Genomic DNA, 19,693 nt, shown 5'->3' with positions numbered 1-19,693 from the left:
AAAAGATACTTGATACAATTTCAATGTTCTTAAAATTACCAAGGCTTGATTTGTGACCCAAGATATGATCTATCCTGGAGAATGCTCCAAGAGCACTTGAGAAAAATGTGTATTCTCTTGTTTTTGGATGGAATGTCCTATAAGTATCAATTAAGTCCATCTTGTTTAACATATCCTTTAAAGCTGTGTTTCCTTATTTATTTTCATTTTGGATGATCTGTCCATTGGTGAAAGTGGGGTGTTAAAGTCCCCTACTATGAATGTGTTACTGTCGATTTCCCTGTTTATGGCTGTTAGTATTTGCCTTATGTATTGAGGTGCTCCTGTGTTAGGTGCATAAATATTTACAATTGTTATATCTTCTTCTTGGATCAACCCCTTGATCATTATGTAGTGTCCTTCTTTGTCTCTTCTAATAGTCTTTTTTTAAAAGTCTATTTTGTCTGATATGAGAATTGCTACTCCAGCTTTCTTTTGGTTTCCATTTGCATGGAATATCTTTTTCCACCCCCTCACTTTCAGTGTGTATGCGTCTCTAGGTCTGAAGTGGGTCTCTTGTAGACAGCATATATATGGGTCTTGTTTTTGTATCCATTCAGCCAGTCTGTTCCTTTTGGTGGGAGCATTTAATCCATTTACATTTAAGGTAATTATCGATATGTATGTTCCTATTCCCATTTTCTTAATTGTTTTGGGTTTGTTATTATAGGTCTTTTCCTTCTCTTGTGTTTCTTGCCTAGAGAAGATCCTTTAGCCTTTGGTGTAAAGCTGGTTTGGTGGTGCTGAACTCTCTCAGCTTTTGCTTGTCTGTAAAGGTTTTAATTTCTCCATCAAATCTGAATGAGATCCTCGCTAGGTAGAGTAATCTTGATTGTAGGTTTTTCTCCTTCATCACTTTAAGTATGTCCTGCCAGTCCCTTCTGGCTTGCAGAGTTTCTGCTGAAACATCAGCTGTTAACCTTATGGGGATTCCCTTGTGTGTTATTTGTTGTTTTTCCCTTGCTGCTTTTAATATGTTTTCCTTGAATTTAATCTTTGACAGTTTGATTAATATGTGTCTTGGCGTGATTCTCCTTGGATTTATCCTGTATGGGACTCTCTGTGCTTCCTGGACTTGATTAACTATTTCCTTTCCCATATTAGGGAAGTTTTCAACTATAATCTATTCAAATATTTTCTCAGTCCGTTTCTTTTTCTCTTCTTCTTCTGGAACCCCTATAATTCGAATGTTGGTGTGTTTGATGTTGTCCCAGAGGTCTCTGAGACTGTCCTCAGTTCTTTTCATTCTTTTTTCTTTATTCTGCTCTGCAGTAATTATTTCCACTATATCATCTTCTAGGTCACTTATCCGTTCTTCTGCCACAGTTATTCTGCTATTGATCCCTTTTAGAGTATTTTTAATTTCATTTATTGTGTTGTTCATCGTTCCTTGTTTCATTTTTAGTTCTTCTAGTCCCTTGTTAAATGTTTCTTGCATCTTCTCTATTCTATTCCCAAGATTTTGTATCATCTTTACTATCATTATTCTGAATTCTTTTCCCGGTAGACTGACTATTTCCTCTTCCTTTGTTAGGTCTGGTGGGTTTTTACTTTGCTCCTTCATCTGCTATGTGTTGCTCTGTCTTCTCATTTTGCTTCTCTTACTGTGTTTGGGGTCTCCTTTTTGCAGGCTGCACGTTCGTAGTTCCCGTTGTTTTGGGTGTCTGTCCCCAGTGGCTAAAGTTGGTTCAGTGGGTTGTGTAGGCTTCCTGGTGGAGGGGACTAGTGCCTGTGTTCTGGTGGATGAGGCTGGATCTTGTCTTTCTGGTGGGCAGGTCCACATCTGCTGGTGTGTTTTGGGGGTGTCTGTGGACTTATTATGATTTTAGGCAGCCTCTCTGCTAATGAGTGGGGTTGTGTTTCTGTCTTGCTAGTTGTTTGGCATAGGGTGTCCAGCACTGTAGCTTGCTGGTCATTGAGTGAAGCTGGGTCTTGGTGTTGAGACCGAGATCTCTGGGAGATTTTCTCTGTTTGATATTATGTGGAGCTGGGAGGTCTCTTGTGGACCAGTGTCCTGAAGTTGGCTCTCCCACCTCAGAGGCACCTCACTGACTCCTGGCTGGAGCACCAAGAGCCTTTCTTCCACCCGGCTCAGAATAAAAGGGAGATAAAGTAGAAAGAAAGAAAGAGGATAAAGGAAAATAAAATAAAGTAAGGTAAAATAAAATAAAGTTATTAAAATAAATAATAATTATTAAGAAAAAATATTTTATAGTAAAAAAAAAAAAGATGGATAGAACCCTAGGACAAATGGTGAAAGCAAAGCTATACAAACAAAATCTCACCCAGAAGCATACACATACACACTCACAAAAAGATGAAAAGGGGAAAAAATAATAAATCTTGCTCTCAAAGTCCACCTCCTCAATTTGGGATGATTCCTTGTCTATTCAGGTATTCCCCAGATGCAGGGTACATCAGGTTGACTGTGGAGATTTAATCCACTGCTACTGAGGCTGCTGGGAGAGATTTCCCTTTCTCTTCTTCGTTCACACATCTCTAGGGGTTTAGCTTTAGATTTGGCCCCGCCTCTACATGTAGGTCACCGGAGTGCGTCTGTTCTTCACTCAGACAGGACGAGGTTAAAGGAGCAGCTGATTCGGCGGCTCCGGCTCACTCAGGCCGGGGATAGGGAGGGGTACGGAGTGCAGGGCGAGCCTGCGGCAGCAGAGGCCAGTGGGACGTTGCACCAGCCTGAGGCGCGCTGTGCGTTCTCCCGGGGAAGTTGTCCCTGGATCCCGGGACCCTGGCAGTGGCGGGCTGCACAAGCTCCCAGGAGGAGCCGTGTGGAGAGTGACCTGTGCTCGCACACAGGCTTCTTGGTGGCGGCAGCAGCAGCCTTAGCGTCTCATGCCCATATCTGGGGTCCGCGCTGTTAGCCGTGGCTCGCGCCCGTCTCTGGAGCTCCTTTAAGCAGCGCTCTTAATCCCCTCTCCTCGAGCACCAGGAAACAAAGAGGGAAGAAAAAGTCTCTTGCCTCTTCGGCAGGTCCAGACTTTTCCCTGGACTCCCTCCCGGCTAGCCGTGGTGCACTAACCCCTTCAGGCTGTGTTCACGCCGCCAACCCCAGTCCTCTCCCTGCGCTCCGACACCGAAGCCCGAGCCTCAGCTCCCAGCTCCGCCCACCCCGGCGGGTGAGCAGACAAGCCTCTCGGGCTGGTGAGTGTCTGTCGGCACCGATCCTCTGTGCGGGAATCTCTCCACTTTGCCCTCTGCACCCCTGTGGCTGTGCTCTCCTCCACGACTCCGAAGCTTTCCCCCTCCGCCTCCCACAGTCTCCGCCCGTGAAGGGGCTTCCTAGTGTGTGGAAACCTTTCCTCCTTCACAGCTCCCTCCCATTGGTGCAGGTCCCCTCCCTATTCTTTGTCTCTGTTTATTCTTTTTTCTTTTGCCCTACCCAGGTACATGGGGAGTTTCTTGCCTTTTGGGAGGTCCGAGGTCTTCTGCCAGCGTTCAGTAGGTGTTCTGTAGGAGCTGTTCCACGTGTACATGTATTTCTGATGTATCTGTGGGGAGGAAGGAGATCTCCACATCCTACTCTTCTGCCATCTTCCCCCTCTCTCGAGGGGTGTTTCTTTACCATTTCCGTTGGTCGCCTGGGCTTGACCTGGAGAGTGCCATGCCTCAACTGGGACTGCTGTTTGCAATGGGACCACTGCAGGAGCCGTCACAGGCACTGTCACCATGGGCACAGTCGCCATGGGCATGGTCGCCATGGGGACCGTCGCCATGGGGATGGTCACCATGGGGACAGTCGCAATGGGCACTGTCTCCATGGGCACTGTCACCGTGGGCACTGCCACCATAGGTACTGTCACCGTGGGCACTGCCACCATGAGCACTGCCACCATGGGCACTATCACCATGGGCACTCTCACCATGGGCACTGTCACCGTGGGCACTGCCACCATTGACAGTCACTGTGGGCACTGCCACCATGGGTACTGTCACTATGGGTACTGTCACCATGGGCACTCCACCATGGGCACTGTCACCATGGGCACTATCACCATGGGCACTGCCACCACGAGCACTGCCACCACGTGCACCAATAGTATCCACAGCTGCAGCTTTGCTTCCTGGCTGTCGCTCTCAGAGTCTGGATTTTCTCAGCAAAGCCTCCAGATGTTACCATTTCAGGGGCAACTGCTCACACACACTGGCACGTGTTTCTCAGCCCTGCAGTCAGAATGTGTTTGGAGGGTAAGGAGAGTGGAGACTGAAGCTCCCTTGATGTCACTGGCGAGAACGCATGAGGTGGGGCCCAGGCTTCACTCGGCACCAGTCACTTCCTGCTTGGGCCTGGCCCTCCACCCTCCCAGGAGCAAGGGCTTCCACCTGGTCCATGTCCTCCCAAGGTGAGATGTACCCTTTCTCCCCCACCCAGAGCGTCTCTGCCAGCATCCCATGGGGATGCTGTGTCCCACCTTCCCGTGATAGCCCCACATGTGTTATGGCCCCTTCTGTGTGTGTCAGCTGGCCCTCCTCGTGTCGGCGGTCACCACCCCCAGGTTTCACTTGCCCTGTGACATTAACTACTCACCTGGCACTTTGCTCAGCAGGCTGAGCTCTGTGAGTGGACCCACTTCTTGCCTAGAGAATCACCTGTCCTCTGAGAGGGCATCCTAACCGCAGCATCCCGTATTCATGAGGCCAGAGTAGGGACAGTCATCATGGTAACGGGAAAGCATCCACAGAATCGGCCGGCTCCCAGGCAATGCTGGTGAGTGTTTCTAGAAGGAGGCAGCTGGCAGGTTTGGGTGGGGCCCCCTATTAGGTGACAGCCCGGGCAGCAGGCAGTGAGCGGAAGTCGTGAGCCAACACCGTCTATGCCCTGTACTGGCCCAGGTGAGTCTCTGCTCTCAGCTGAGGAGTGAACTTCTGGAATCTGCAGACGCCCAGACAGAACCTCAGACATTCTGATCTAATGGACAGCCAGGCCTGAGAGCTCCTGCACTATAGGACACAAGCTTCCCTCCACGTGAGCCTTCCCGAGGGGGTGCGATTCTGCAGAGAGAAACCTCATCCGTCCTGATTGGAGCTGGGCTGGGGGAGGGCAGGCCAGGCAGGGACATTTCAGCATCTCCTTCCTCCTCCTCTGCTCACCCACCTCCTCTGCCCCCCAAGGCCTTGCGCTGCCCCTGGTCTCCATGCCCCTGTACCACCACAGGGTTCCCCCGGGGCCCAACCTTCTGGACAAGCGCCCCGTGCAGGTGCTTCCTTCTCTCTCCCAACAATGATTCTCCCGCCTCCAGGCCCCTTGGATCCTGCCAGACGATTTGGGCTAATCTCAGAGTGATGTTCGGGGCTAAAATTGCCTTCTCTGTTATGGTTTGACTTGTGTTCCTCCCAAATTCCTGTGTTGAAGCCCTAACCCAGCACCTCGGAATGTGACCTTATTTGGTGTCTTAGTCTGTTTCAGCCGCTATAACAAAATGCCACAGACTGGCTGGTTTATAAACAACAGAAATGTATTCCTCACAGTTCTGGACAGTGGGAAGTTCAAGATCAGGGCGCCGGCATGGTCACATTCTGGTGACAGCCATCCTCCTGGGTCACAGCGGGCACCTTTTCACTGTGTCCTCACACAGTGGAAGGGGTCTCTGTGAGGTCTCTTTTATAAAAGCACCAATCCCATCAGGAGGGTGGGACCCTCATGATCTAAGCACCTCCTAAAGGCCCTGACTCCAAATACCATCACCTTTGGGGTTAGGATTTCAACATACGAGTTTGGGTGGGGACACAAACATTGAGACCGTAGCACTTGAAGGCAGGGTCTTTACAGAGATACTCAAGGTAAAATGGGGTCATTAGGGTGAGTCCTACTCCAATACGTCTGGGAAATTTGGAGACAGACACACAGGGAGGACGCCACGCAAGGATGAAGACGGCCGTCTACAAGCCGAGGAGAGAGGCCTGGACCACAGTCGCCCACACAGCCTCAAAGGGAGCAACCCTGCTGACACCCCGACCTTGAACTTGCAGGCTCCAGCGCTGTGACACAGTATATCTCTGCTGTTTGAGCTGCCCCACCCATGGTGCTTCATCACGGCAGCACCCTCGGACAGTGAGGCTGGGTCCACAGTGCCCAGCACAGGAAAGTGACGTGTGACGAGCATTCAGGGGGCGTGTGTTGAATTAACTAATAAAGGAACCCATCGAATTTCCCTTTACAGAGTGCCCTCTGCTCCCATGACCCAAAGGACAGACTTACAGGGCCCATCACCGTGCCATGAAGAAGAAGGAGACTTCCTTCTCCTCAAGCCTCGAGTGGGTGAGGTGGAGGCTGCTGGGATCTTCCCCGAGGTCCCCTCCCTCCTTGCTATGAGCACACAAAGTCATGCCTGACTTGGTGTCGGGCCTCATGGGCACTGCTACCATTCGCTCCCTTACATCGCTTAGCTACTGTTGCCTCAAGACCGCTGTCTGCTGTGTGGGTCACAGCAACGAGGGGGAAGATCTGAAGGCAGCCCGTCCACCAGCAAAGATGCAGCGGTTACCAAGGTGAAGGTCATGACCCTGGCCACCTGGGAGCTCACCGGGGGGCTGGCAGGGTGCTCCGTCCACCAGGTTGGTGTGGTGATAGCTCACGGGCTGTGGGAAGGCAAAGAGGCAGCCTTTAGCCAAAGCTTCTGGGGCTTCTGGAAGGTTGTTAAGCATTAGCTGATTGAACAAGATCTGAGGGGTCATCTAATGCAACCCCCTAGACTGAGACTACAGCCCAGCTCAGCATCTGAGGGTGAGGCAGGAAGAGTCAGAGCCAAGGCCAGACCAGGGTCCCGGCTCCCAGCCTCAAGTCACGTGTGCTTCCCAGGAGCCTGTGCTCAGTGGGCGAGACCAGCGCCCACCTCTAGTGCCCAGCCTGGCACCTCCTCGTGCACACAGACCCTCATCCTCCTCCCCGTCCTCTCACAGCTTTTCTGAGTCTGGCCAGAAGTCTCCACAAATGTATGGCCAAGGGCATCACAAACCCGTTCTCCTTCTGGGCAGAAGGAGACATAAAACCAGGGCCTCGGGGAGGCTCTGGGTCAGAACCACGTCTCTGGCGGCCGTGAGTCAGCAGCAGTCTTGCAGCTGAGTCTCAGTGCCTCCAGCAGGACACTCGGGCTCCCGTGGGTAAAATGATGACACCTCCCCAAGCGGGAGACCGTGGGAACATCCCTCCGGCCTGGATTCAGCAGACACATTGCCCTCCGCCGCCTTTCCTGCTCCTTCATTCTCTCCTCCTGGGACCCCACAAGGTCGTGACGCCTGATGACAAGGGGGCACTTGGAGGACACAGACATGATGTCTGGAGATGTCTTCTTATTCTTTGGGCAAGGGAACGAAAAGGAGGAGCAGTGTCATTAATCCCCAAGAGTCTACATAACGTAGCCAAGGTCTTGTTATAACTGAAAAATACACCCACCCCACTCGCTTCTCTTCCTCCTTGAAAAAAACCCTTGTCAGCCTAGACTTTGACATCAGTAAACTATAAGCCATTTTCCTGTTTTTCTGAATGCCTGAAAAAGTGATTAAACTGGACTGATCAATAGGAAAGAAGGAGGTAGAAGAAGCCAGGCCCTGCACCTTCCCCTTGGGCTGAGCAGGCTCCCAGCTGCTTCCCCATTAGGGCACCTCGGCCCAGCGGGGGGATGCCCATCCATGGGAATCCACTCAAGGGTGCAGCTCCCAAGTGGCTCAGGAAAGCCGGATAAAGGCCTGCGGGGAGCGGAGCTGCCTGGACCTTGGTGAAGTGCTTGAAATGGCAGGAGTATAAAGGGGAAGGTGGAGGTGGGGGAAGTGACCCCAGATGATCAACACACAGCAGAGAAATTGGGGGTCACTGAGGGGGTCTTGGGAGCCAGGGTAGGGCTCGCTTTTGACACCGGTGGTCAATTTTTCTGATTTTGGAACTGCTGCTTTCATCATGTCCCTCCTTTGCTCGGAGGACCCCTCGGGCCCTCCCCACTGCCTACAGGTAACAACCGTCTAGAGCTTTCCACATGGAGACTCAGGGACCAGGAATTTGCCTGTCTGGGGAGCCAGCCCATGCCGCAGAGGGTCAGCGCTGCCCCTTCCCCGGACTCCCGCACCTTCCTCTGCTCCTGCGCCCTTGCTTCAAGTGATGCTTACGCGTGTCTGTCCGTCTCCACCTCAGGACCGCGAGCTCAGTGAGGACACAGCCCACATCTTGTTTGGCTTACTAGCCCAGAGCGGGCTCTCAGCCGAGCTGCACGGATGCTCCTGAATCGCCTGCAAAGCCCGGCACCATTTAGCACGAACTCACTCTTCAGCCTTATTTTCCACTTCCTTTCCCTGCACAAACCCTTGGACCTGCCAAGCTGAGAGACTCTGTACTCCCTGAACAAGCCTCTCTAAGTTCCCCTCTGCCCTTATTCACTCCTCCTTCCTGTTCCCGGGGGCTCAGAGCCAAGCTTGTGGCCTCATCTGCACAGTGCCCCAGGCACCCAACCCCAGGCCCTGTGTCGCCCAGCCATGGGACGTGGTGTAAGTGGCACGGTCTCTGAGACACCCTCCACAGTTTGCTTGTCACTCGGGGTCATTCGTCTCCTTTCTATGCTGGGCACTGTTTTCCCAGCTGGGGACCAGGTCCTTTCTGCCCTCACCCCGCCTACACACACCAGTGTCCTGTGTGACCTAATCGCCTAATCCATGCGTCCCAAATTTCAGACTGCCTAAAACAGCCCAGGGACCCTGGGGTGGAAATGCAGATTCTGCCTCAGAGTATTGCAGGCAGGGCCCAGGAATCCGAATTCCCTCTGGTATTTGCTCTTCCGCAAATAATCCAGGGTTTCACTTTGAAAAACAGCCTCCCCTGAATTCCATACGTGTTTGCGACGGACAGGTTTGTGAGGCCACACCCTCTGCTTCCCTTCCCAGCGTGCCTGCCCAAAAGTCCTTTTTCCATTTTTCAGTCCAATCTTTGGTTGGGGTTCTGCTTCCAGGCAGATGTAGTGAAAGCAAATAAAGAGCACACGCCTGCAGATCCTCCCTCAGCAAGTGAGGGGAGTGCAGGCTGGGCTGCAGCCCCCTGGGCACAGCTGTCTCCAGGCTGGGTGGGCAGTGGGCCCACAGCGGGAAGGAGCCCCTGGGGCTCCAGTCCTCAGGATCACCATTTGGCCTCTTCCCTTGGACTCTCAGTTCTCTCTATCTGCCTTTCCACAGGCTCCTGCCGTTCAGCCTCTAAATATGCTCACATTACTCCAGCCTCTGCCTTCAACCCCCATCCACCAAATTCTCGAATTCTTGATGTTCCTTTACCCCCAGTCAGGTGGGTTCCGAAGCTGTGTTCTCAGAGCTTGCCTGTGTGGTGGTCACCCCGATGGGCAGGTGTGCTCTGTCCAAGGCTAAGGCCAGAGGTCACAGGATGGCCCTCACAGGGGGATATCAGGCCGACAGCACGAGGGTCTGGTCCCAATGACATCACAAGTTAGGACAATTTCTTGCAAGTGGAGCTCAGGTTCCTGAGGACGACATCTCTTCTCAGTTTGCATGCTGACACCATAAGGGCCCCAGGTACCCATGAGCTGCAGGCCAAGAGATCCACTGGTCCTGCCCTCTGTCCTCACCCTGGGGGAGTCATCACCAGGGTCTGCCCTCCTGGAAGCTCCCACTTCCTTCAGCATCACCTCCTCCTGAACTTAGGGGTTATATCAGTATCCGAGTCCCTTCCTGACAATTCCTCCCACCTCACTGTTCTCTTTCTTTTTGTTCCATCAGAGTCGGTGATGCTCGGGGCCTGACCTCAGCCTTCCTCTCCTCTCTCCAGGCACACGTTCTCTGGGTCAGTTCATCCCATCCCGTGGCTTCCCGTGGGTCCATGTACCTGAAACACAGCCCTGTGCTCGATAATTAAAATCACCACTCCTTGCATTTATGAGGGCGAGAGTTACTGTGAAAATCTCAGAAAAGATTTTTAGAAGCCTGGCACATCAGAACTGGAAAGCGCTTAGAGGTTATCCAGTGAGAGGCACTCAAAGATAATAACAAAAGCCAACAATAATGTTCAAGCATAGAAAGGTCCATGCACGAATCTCAGCCCCCAGATACGTAATCTCATTTAATCCTCACACCAACCCTCTGAAGATGGAGTATTGTTACCTCCTTTTACAGATGAGGACACTGAGGCCCAGAGATGTTCAAACAACAAGCCCAGGTCTCTCAAATACTGCAGAGCAGAGCCAGGGGTCAAGCCCAGGGAGACCTGCTTTGCATTATAAGAGACCTGAGGTCAGACTGATTGACCACTCAGCCTGATCAAGAGTCCTGACCTTGGCTTGAGGGTCCCTGCCCAGTGTGGCCCCCACCCCTACCCCTTTAGCCCCATTCGCCCCTCCAGGCTGTATTCACCTTCACTCTTCCCTTCTGCTCCCACCCACCTCCGCGGCCTCTGTAAGCTTTCCACGTGTCCATGTCGCCTCTGACCACAGGGCCTTTTCACGTGTTGTTCTCTGCCTGGAACATTCTTCCCCACCCTCTTTCCTCAGGGATGTCCCTCCTTCTGGTCTGTGCTAAGTATTTTGTGCACAGGGGAGCCTCCCTGCCATCCCCCCATCGCAAGCTAGGGCAAGCCTCCCTCATACACCCGTAGCACAGTTCCAAGTGTCACAGCTGTTGTGATAACTCAGCTTCTCTGGCTAGACAGCGAGTGGCAGGAAGAGGGAATGCGGTCTGCTTACCACTGACCCTCCAGGGGTTGGCACCATGCCAGGCTCCATAGGTATCTGTTGAATAAATAACTAAATGGCAGAATGGATGGCTCTTCTGAATCCTAAACTATGCTTTCCTGGAATTCTACAATTTTTTCTTCTCCATTATAGCTGAGGAAAAGAGCCCCAGTGACGGCAAAAAGATCCTGGCATTATATGCACTGGGTACAGAAAAAAAAAAAAAACATCTAATGCCTTTCTTGCTGGTTTAAATTTCTTTTTATTTTCCCTGTAAATCTAGAAAAGTATTCACATTTCATTCAGGTGATTCAGATTGCATCTAAATGAGGGTTAAATATGATTTTCTGAATTCTACGACTCTGTAATTCCTATGTCTGAAGAAAAAATAAACAGTTGAAAATGAGGTGATGGGCGAGATTTCATGTGGTAGTTTCCACCCTGCTCATTTGCTGCAGATAATCAGATTTGCCACAGAAAGTATCTGTGTGCTTCCTGTACTTGAGCCTAATTGTGTCCTGGTGTTTCTACAGTTACATTCTAGACACTCATGACTCACATGCCTTGGGTGGAAAAGGGGGAACGGGAGGCGTGGGGATCTGGTGCTCCCTGGAGACCCTGGATATCTTCCCGAAACTCCCGTTGGGGAGTGAGGCAGGGCAGGGTGCCCTCTGGGATCGGCAGAGGCTCTCCTCACCCAGGACCTCACTGTGACAGTCACTCAAGCCCAAGTGGTTTCATCTGGGGACGTCACTCAGGGCAGCCTGGTCCATGGCACTCAGGTCATCACTCATGACAGCTCTTGGGATGATATTAAATCTCCCTACTGGATACAAAGTCTCCTGTTAAAAAGCGATCAAAATCAACCTTGGGAACTGGTGGAAGATAAATTAATGAACACAATCTTTTCCTTCAAATTGTGCTGTGGAGGAAATTAATTACTGGGCAAATGAGGAACAAAGAGGGGTCCCGCCTCTTGCAACCTCGGAGCCCTGTGCCATTTTGTTCTCCCGAAATCTAATTTCCATGAAACACTTCAGGGCAGCGCACGTTGCTAGCATAAGAATTTCTTAGCAGGCGTGCAAAAGGAGCACCACCATTCCACAGTAAAGAGCGAGCTGAGCTCTAAAAGCCTCTGACAGACAAGGATTATATTTCAGAAGGGCTCACGGTTGGTTCCCAGATCCTGTTAATAACCCCATACAGATTAGGTGCTGACTGAGCTGTGGGGATCAGACCTCCGGAAGGTGACTGTACATTGTATCTGTAGGCACATCCATGGATAGATATGTACAAATACATAAAATCTTTATTTTCAATAACATAAATTCTATTCCTGCCTAGAATATAAATGAACTTTCCTGGCGATCCAGTGTCCTTTGCAGAGAGTTTCCAAGGCAGAGCCCTCTGCAATGTCACCCTTGCAGCTATTTATAGGACTCTGGCAAGTGGCTGGTGCTGTCTGATGGGGGCTGGCCTGGTGACACTCAGAGTACGGCTGCTGGCCTCCTAAATCACTCCTCTCACAGGTCCCTTCTCCCTTCCCGGCCTGGACCACAGAGAACAGGACAGCTACTTCTTGCTGGTGTGGGGCAGACCTGCTGGGGCTGCTCAGGCCCTGGAAGGGGAGGGATGCTCAGGCCCTGGGAGGGGAGGGATGCCCAGGCTCTGGGAGCATCCCTGGGAGGGGAGGGATGCTCGCTGGCCTGGCCTTGAGCCACCTTGGGAGATGCACTGTGAGTCCTCTGAACACCCATGGGCTTTGCCACTGCCATCCCTGTCTTGAATATGAGGAACACGAGGAACACGAGACCAGAGGTTATACTTCTTCTTTCCAAGAAAGACAGCTGGTACGTGGCTAATAGGAACCAGGTACCCCCCGACCCAAGGGCCCTACTTACCCCAGCACTTTTTACTGCTGTTGAGTCAGTACGTCTTGCTTTTCTTTATCCCTCTTCACTCTCAGAAGCCAGCTAGTGATGCCCTGAGCTCGGGAAGGGAGAAGATTGTGGCCCAGGGCCCGGGGCTGCAGGGGTACCCTCCCAGGCTGCGTGGCGGGGGACTCCTTTCAGCCTCCCTTTCTGCTGCCTTGTTGGTAAAGTGAGGACACTACTTCGCAGAGCCCAGGGCTGGACCCTGCCCGGCACATGGGAAGTGTCCTCCTTGTTGGGCCTGCCAGGGCAACTGCAGTGCTGGGTGCTGGTCCTGCCACCATCACTCACAAGCCTTCTCCTCTCAGATAAATCATTTCATCTGTCTGAGCTTCGGTTTCCTCACCAGTGAGGTGGGGATCACATCTTCCCCACAACTTCACATGTAAAGTAGTGAAAACTGTAGGCAATTCATGTGTAATTTGAAAATCACAGATTTTCCTACAAATGTAAGCTTGTACCATGCTAGAGGGTCACAAGGAACTCAAAAATTGTAAGACACAAACTTACACACATTAGGATGGCTATTATTAAAAAAAAAATCGGGCTTCCCTGGTGGCGCAGTGGTTGAGAGTCCGCCTGCCGATGCAGGGGACACGGGTTCGTGCCCCTATCCCGGAAGATCCCACATGCCGCGCAGCAGCTGGGCCCGCGAGCCATGGCCGTGGAGCCTGTGTGTCCGGAGCCTGTGCTCCGCAACGGGAGAGGCCACGGCAGTGAGAGGCCCGCGTACAGCAAAAAAAAAAAAAAAAAAAAAAAAAAAATCAACAGCGCAATAAATAACAAGCATTGGCAAAGATGTGGATAAATTGAAACCCTTATACACTGTTAGTGGGAACATACATTGGTGCAGCTACTGTGGAAAACAGTATGGAGGCTCCTCAAAAAATTAAACATTGAACTACCATATGATCCAGCAATCGCACTTCTGGGAATATACCCAAAATAATTGAACCCAGGGACTTGAACAGATGTTTGTACACTCATGTTTATAGCAGCATTATTCACAATAGCCAAAGGGTGGAAGAACCCAAATGTCCACCAACTGACTACCGGATAAACAAAATGTGGTCCATCCATACAATGGAGTATTATTCAGCCTTAAAAAGGAAGGAAACTCTGACACAGGCTACAACATGGGTGGATCTTGAGGACACGATGCTCAGTGAAATAAGCCAGTCACAAAAGAACAAATACTGTATGATTCTATTGATAGAGAGATACTGAGAGCAGGGCTGGGACGGGGGGAGGGGGAAATGGGGGAGTGATTGGGTAACAGGCACAGAGTTTCAATTTTCTAAAATGAAAGTGTCCTGGGAACGGATGGTGGTGATGGTTGCACAACAGTGTGAATGTTCTTCCAGCCACTGATCCTACACTTAGAGAATGGTTAAAATGGTGGCTTTCATGTTATGTGTATTTTATCACCATTAAAAATAAAAATTAGGGCTTCCCTGGTGGCGTAGTGGTTGAGAGTCCGCCTGCCGATGCAGGGGACACGGGTTCGTGCCCCGGTCCGGGAGGATCCCACATGCCGTGCAGTGGCTGGGCCCGTGAGTCATGGCCGCTGAGCCTGCGCGTCCGGAGCCTGTGCTCCGCAACGGGAGAGGCCACAACAGTGAGAGGCCCGCGTACCACACACACACAAAAAATAATAATAATAATTAAAATTAAAATGAAAAAGGGAGTGATGAGACACAGTCCCTGCCCTCAACGTACTCCGCGTCACTCTTTATCTCCTTCTCAAGGTCTCAGTGATTTGTTTGCCTGCGGCTCAGCCAGGCCAGCTCAGCCAGGAGAGGTTAGACAGAAAGATTGGCCATAAGGATGTTTCTAAGGACAGTTGGTGGCGGTGGGAGGGAAACAGGCTCGGGCGGAGCTGCATGGGGTCCGGCCCCGCTCCGCCCCTTCTCAGTGGTTCCAGCAGCCAAGTCCCCTCACCTGTCGGGGCAGCAGCTCTCTCACCTGCCGCTAGAGGTGCTAACGACGCACACCTGTAAGGTGTAGCTGCAATACCCGGAAGTCGCAGAGCAGTGCCCGCACACACTTGATCAATATCAGCGATTACTGACATTTGAAAGGAAGGAAACACCTCCCTTATTCCAGCTTCTACGGAGCTGAGGTGAGCCCTGCAAGGAGCACAGTGCAGCTGCTGGAAAAGTCTTATGTGGTGTGCTCCGAGGAAGAGCAAGATAAACTCAAAAGGCCGATATTGCCGGAACAAAAAGTTACAGGACTCCCATCACTCTGTCACAATGGGACCATTGCAATGTCCCAGAGCCCTTCCAAGCAGCATGCCCTGTCCCTTTCCCATCCCATATAAGGAAAGACATTTGCTCTGATTTTCTCCCGCTCAGCACACTGAAAGTACACATACCCTGCCCAGTCAGCAGATGACTTGCAGCTTCCCTGGCTATAAAAACAGACAAGCAATCCATGCTCAGTGTCGACTTTCCCTGGCTACCAGGAAGTCGGCCTGCTGTTCTGGCAGCGGACCTTCTCTTTAATAAAATCTGTCTTCCTTACATTCTGCCTTGTGTCTGGAAATGCTTTTGCAACCCGTGCTCGGATCACTTTTTCAGAGTCAGCCCCAAGAACCCGCTTGGGCATCCACATGTGACCGGCAGGACCCCCTGTCCCGAGGGCACCTGCCACCTAGAGACGCCTTGCCCAGGAGGGGCAGGCGGGGGGGTGGTCTGCTTCCCTCTCCTCACATTAATCTCCAGGAGGTTCATGGATTCATGACACCCTGTGTCCCTCCCACCACCTCCCTCCAATCCCCCCGCTGCCACAGGGGGAATGAACTGGACTCAAAAACGACTGCCTGCAGCACAAAGCACCGAGTAGTACTGGGGTTCAGGATGGCGTAGTGAGAGCCTCAGGTCTAATCACACAAATATGAAAATTGAGATTCAGACAAAGCTTTACATCATAGCTGTGTGCCATCAGGAAACCCAGAAGAAAGCATTCTACACCCGGAATAGGAAGTCCCGGTCAAAGCCAAGGGTCTAAATGACAGGTGGGCTGGAAGAATCTTCTCAAAACTGCAAGCAGGTGAGGGATAGGACCTTCAGGAGTTGGTGGAAGACCATCCACCAGAAGCAGACGTATCAGGCAGGGAACCTGAGAGGCGGATCTGGTGAAGCAGCTGTGAAAGGGGTGATGGGGGCAGGGCTGTCTCCCCAGCCTTTGCTGCTTTGGGTGAAGAGGAAGTGAACTGCGTGTTGGGTGGAGATGAATATACTCCCTTCTGAGCAGCTGCTCACCTAAGTCAGGAACTGAGGCCTGGGGCCTGGGGAGACCCCAGCTGAGCAGGGCTCACCCAGACTGCCCTTAATGTCCCACACGTGGAGCATCTAAGGCAAACAACCTGGCTACAGGGGATGGCGGGTGTGCCCAACCTGCTGCAGACAGAGGGTGACCCTGTCCCTGGGGGTAGGAGGATGTTTTCTCGGAAGGAAGTGCACATCCTGGAGAAGAGAGATTGTACAGCAGGACCGGCTCTGTGCTCTGCTTGAATCTTCTGGGCTCACTGAGGCCAGCAGCCTGCCCAGGAGAGGAGTGGTCCAGGGAACCCCCCTGAGACGCACGCAAAACATGAGGTGGGCAGTTGATAGGCGGTCCCACAGTGTCACAGCACGAGCACCAGAGCCGGACGGCGCGACCCAGGTGGCCTTCCCTCCTTCCCGTTCACACCCGCTCCTCGCCTGCCCCCCTGGGGTCACCAAGGACTTGTATCAGGCTCTGCTTTCCAGAAGCCCAGGCAGAAACACAGGGAGGAGGGGGCGAGGAGGCCCCTGCCCCTTTGGAGCCTCACGGCTCTTGCTAGATTCAGAAGGGCTGTCCCCTGACACTCGGAGGTAGCCCCAGAGCTGGGCCGCGAAGGGTGGGAAGGTCTCTGGTGACTTATCGTCGTACCTGGCAGCACTGGGGAGCCGCCTCTATCATCGCTGAGTCTCCTGGTGAGATAACAGGACCAGGCACCAGCATGGGGTGGGGTTGAGAGTACACAGCCAGGGGCAAAGTCCTGCCCTGCCACCAGCTAACTTACAGCGTCGGGCAAATTACTAAACCTCAGTTCATCTGGAAAATGGAGACGATGTTCCTTTATTACCTGATACAATGAAGTAATTGTGTGAAGCATTTAGCCTGATACCCAGGCACTGCTTAAATTGTTCCTGTTGCTATGATCCTCTCTCTGACTTTGGTTCATCTGTTATGGAGGCTTGAATGGGTTTTAGATGCTGACTCTTCCTTTGTTCTAGAAAACAACCTGACTGAAGAAGTTTCCAATCACTGTTCCTGGAGAAAACTGTAAAGGGACCATTGACCTAAACACAGACACTGCAGACTAAGCAAACAAGAGAGCTGTTTTGTTTGTTTGTGTAACACGAATTGTCCGGCGTGGGGAGGTCAAAGCTTTTTCTCTGCAGATTTCGGCCTTGGGCCTGAGTGGTGAGGGCGACAGCCCAGGGGACATCAGAGGACCAGATGAGCAAGAGGAAAGATCTGGAAGCACAAGCGTACCCCAGCGGCAGGAACTGACAAGGAGCTGGGAAAGGACCATGACCTGGGGACACTGGATGGAGGAAGCTTGAAGGAAGACACTGGGCCTTGTTCTCCGTCTGAAATGTACGTGTGGCATCACTGTTTGTGTGCCAGCGGTTACAGAATCTAAGGATCTAGTTCATGATCGGGGCCGATGCAGCCAGAGGCCGGCAAAGGGCGGGGTCGCTGGACACAGCCAGGCTGTTGTTGTAAGAGTTCTGCAAACTAGCGTTACCTCTGCCCGCTGCACACAGACGAAACGGCCGCCAGATACAGAGGGAGGGCCTGCTGCCGGTGGAACAAAGACCTTCCCCCGTTCGTTGCTGTTATAAATTGAAGATGTGCTCACGTTAGAGATGTAAAAATGCAGATGAGAAAGCAGAGATCAGCTGCGTCCTTACCAGCTAGAGACAGCTGCCTGGCTGCTCTTTTCCATTCATCTTTTCATGCACATTTAAACTCTCTTTAGGAGATTGGGATCATGAGAGAGAGAGACGGAGAGGGAGAGAGAGAGAGAATTTTTCTGATGAGCTTCTTTTAATGGCAGTATTTATCTTTTTACTGAAATTATTATTATTTTTTTTTTGCGGTTCGTGAGCCTCTCACTATTGTGGCCTCTCCCATTGCGGAGCACAGGCTCCAGATGCGCAGGCTCAGTGGCCATGGCTCACGGGCCTAGCCTCTCCGCGGCATGTGGGATCTTCCCAGACCGGGGCACGAACCCGTGTCCCCTGCATCGGCAGGCGGACTCTCAACCACTGCGCCACCAGGGAAGCCCTATCTTTTAATTTTTAATGGCTACAGGTCACTCCACTTTATGGCTCTGTGTTCTTTATTTAACTAGTTCCCTATTGTTGACCATTTAGACTTGACCCAATTTTCTAACTCCAGCGTCTATCTTTCCACAGCATTCTTTGTCTTCGCATAGCTTCTTAGGAGTAGAGTTACTGACACATGTGCCCAGAACGCGGTCGCGCCCCTTGCCCTGAGCTACCAAACTGCCTTCATCAAGTTTTGCTCCCCGCCATCTCTGCTATTGCTTGTGTAACCTTGTGGCCAAATCAATGTAGAAGTCAGTTGATGGGGGTGGGGTGCATTCAGTGCATTGCCCTGGGCTTTGAACTTCCTGGGTGAGACTCCACCAGTAAATAAGCTCAATGAACTTGAAATGCCCACCCTGGCCCCTTTATGGATGCACCTTCCAACCACCTGGGAGCCAGGATGATGGCAATGTGAGTGCCAAGCGCTTCCCCTGCCTCCTGGTGACCAGCCCCCAGAGTCTCCAGGGTGGGGCTGCTGAGGTTAGGGAACAGAGAAGAAGCCCAGCTTGTCCTAGGCGGCCTAGTCCCCCAGTCCCCGTCCCTGCTTGATGAACAGTGCGAAGCCATGCTTCTGAGAGAGGCCGGAGCTAGGGTCACAGGCGGGTGCCGGGGGCTCAGTCCAGGTGGGCCAGGACACCTTGCAGGGCACCTCCTCTCCTCTCAGCTGAGACCCTGTCCTGCACACTCCCCTCAGCAGGGCACTAGGTGGGGGGAGAAGGGCTGGGTCAGTGCTATCCCAGGGAAGTTTTGAAGAGAATTGAAAACATGGCTCTCAGCAGAATGAACACATGCCCAAGATTGTATTAAGCCCATCAATTAGGGAGGGAGCCAGGAAGTCGGTAATGCTGGTTCAAATGGCATTTGAAGTACAGGAATTTATATAGTGCATGGAGAAAGACTCACTAAAATAGACTTTTAATGTTTGAGACAAATCTGCTTAATGTTCTGCAGGGCAATAAATTGGTGGTTCTCTCTTTTCACTGAACAGGGAATCATTTCATCTCTACTGGACAAATATCTAGAATGTAACATGGAACTTCACAGAGTCTGAGCCCTTAACTAATAGTAAATAACAGAGTCAAACAATGGTCCATCCTCCTAAAGATGCGGCTAAGCCTTGGGTAGGCCTATAAAACAAAGCCTCCAGGCGATACTGGAAACACACGCAGGCCTCTTGGCCTTATTTCCAGAGTTTGGATACTTTCTGTTAACAGCACAAGCTTATGGCCACCCTTGCAAAAGCAACTCATGCACTCTGTTGTGCCAGCTCTTCAGAAGAGTTCTTCAGCTCTTTTTTCACCTTCGTGCATGAAAATACCCCTAGAACTTGGAGGAAAGCAGTTAGCAGCAGTGCCAGCAGGGACTCTGCCCTGAATCTCTGTCTTAAGTGAGATGCTTGTGGTCCTTGACATCCTATTTTTTTGTTGTATTTATGTTTCTTGTATCTTCAACCATGTGGTAAACTTTTTTATGGCAGAGCCCATGACTTATAAATCCATAGACCTCTAGAAATAGAACTACTTTAAGATTTTTTTGTCCGATGCTCTTATTAGATGGCCTGTGCCCCAGCTTCATTAAGGGACTTATCTAAAGCCAACTGTCTAAGGGGTGCAGAATCAGGAGAAACACAAGCCCTCTAGACCCCCACCCCATGTTTTGCCCAGTCTTCTTCCTTCACCCTCAG

The sequence above is a fragment of the Mesoplodon bidens genome, assembly GCF_964165515.1.
Source record: "Mesoplodon bidens genome assembly, chromosome: 1".
Lineage (NCBI taxonomy): Eukaryota > Metazoa > Chordata > Mammalia > Artiodactyla > Ziphiidae > Mesoplodon > Mesoplodon bidens.
This window is presented reverse-complemented; position numbering follows the sequence as displayed.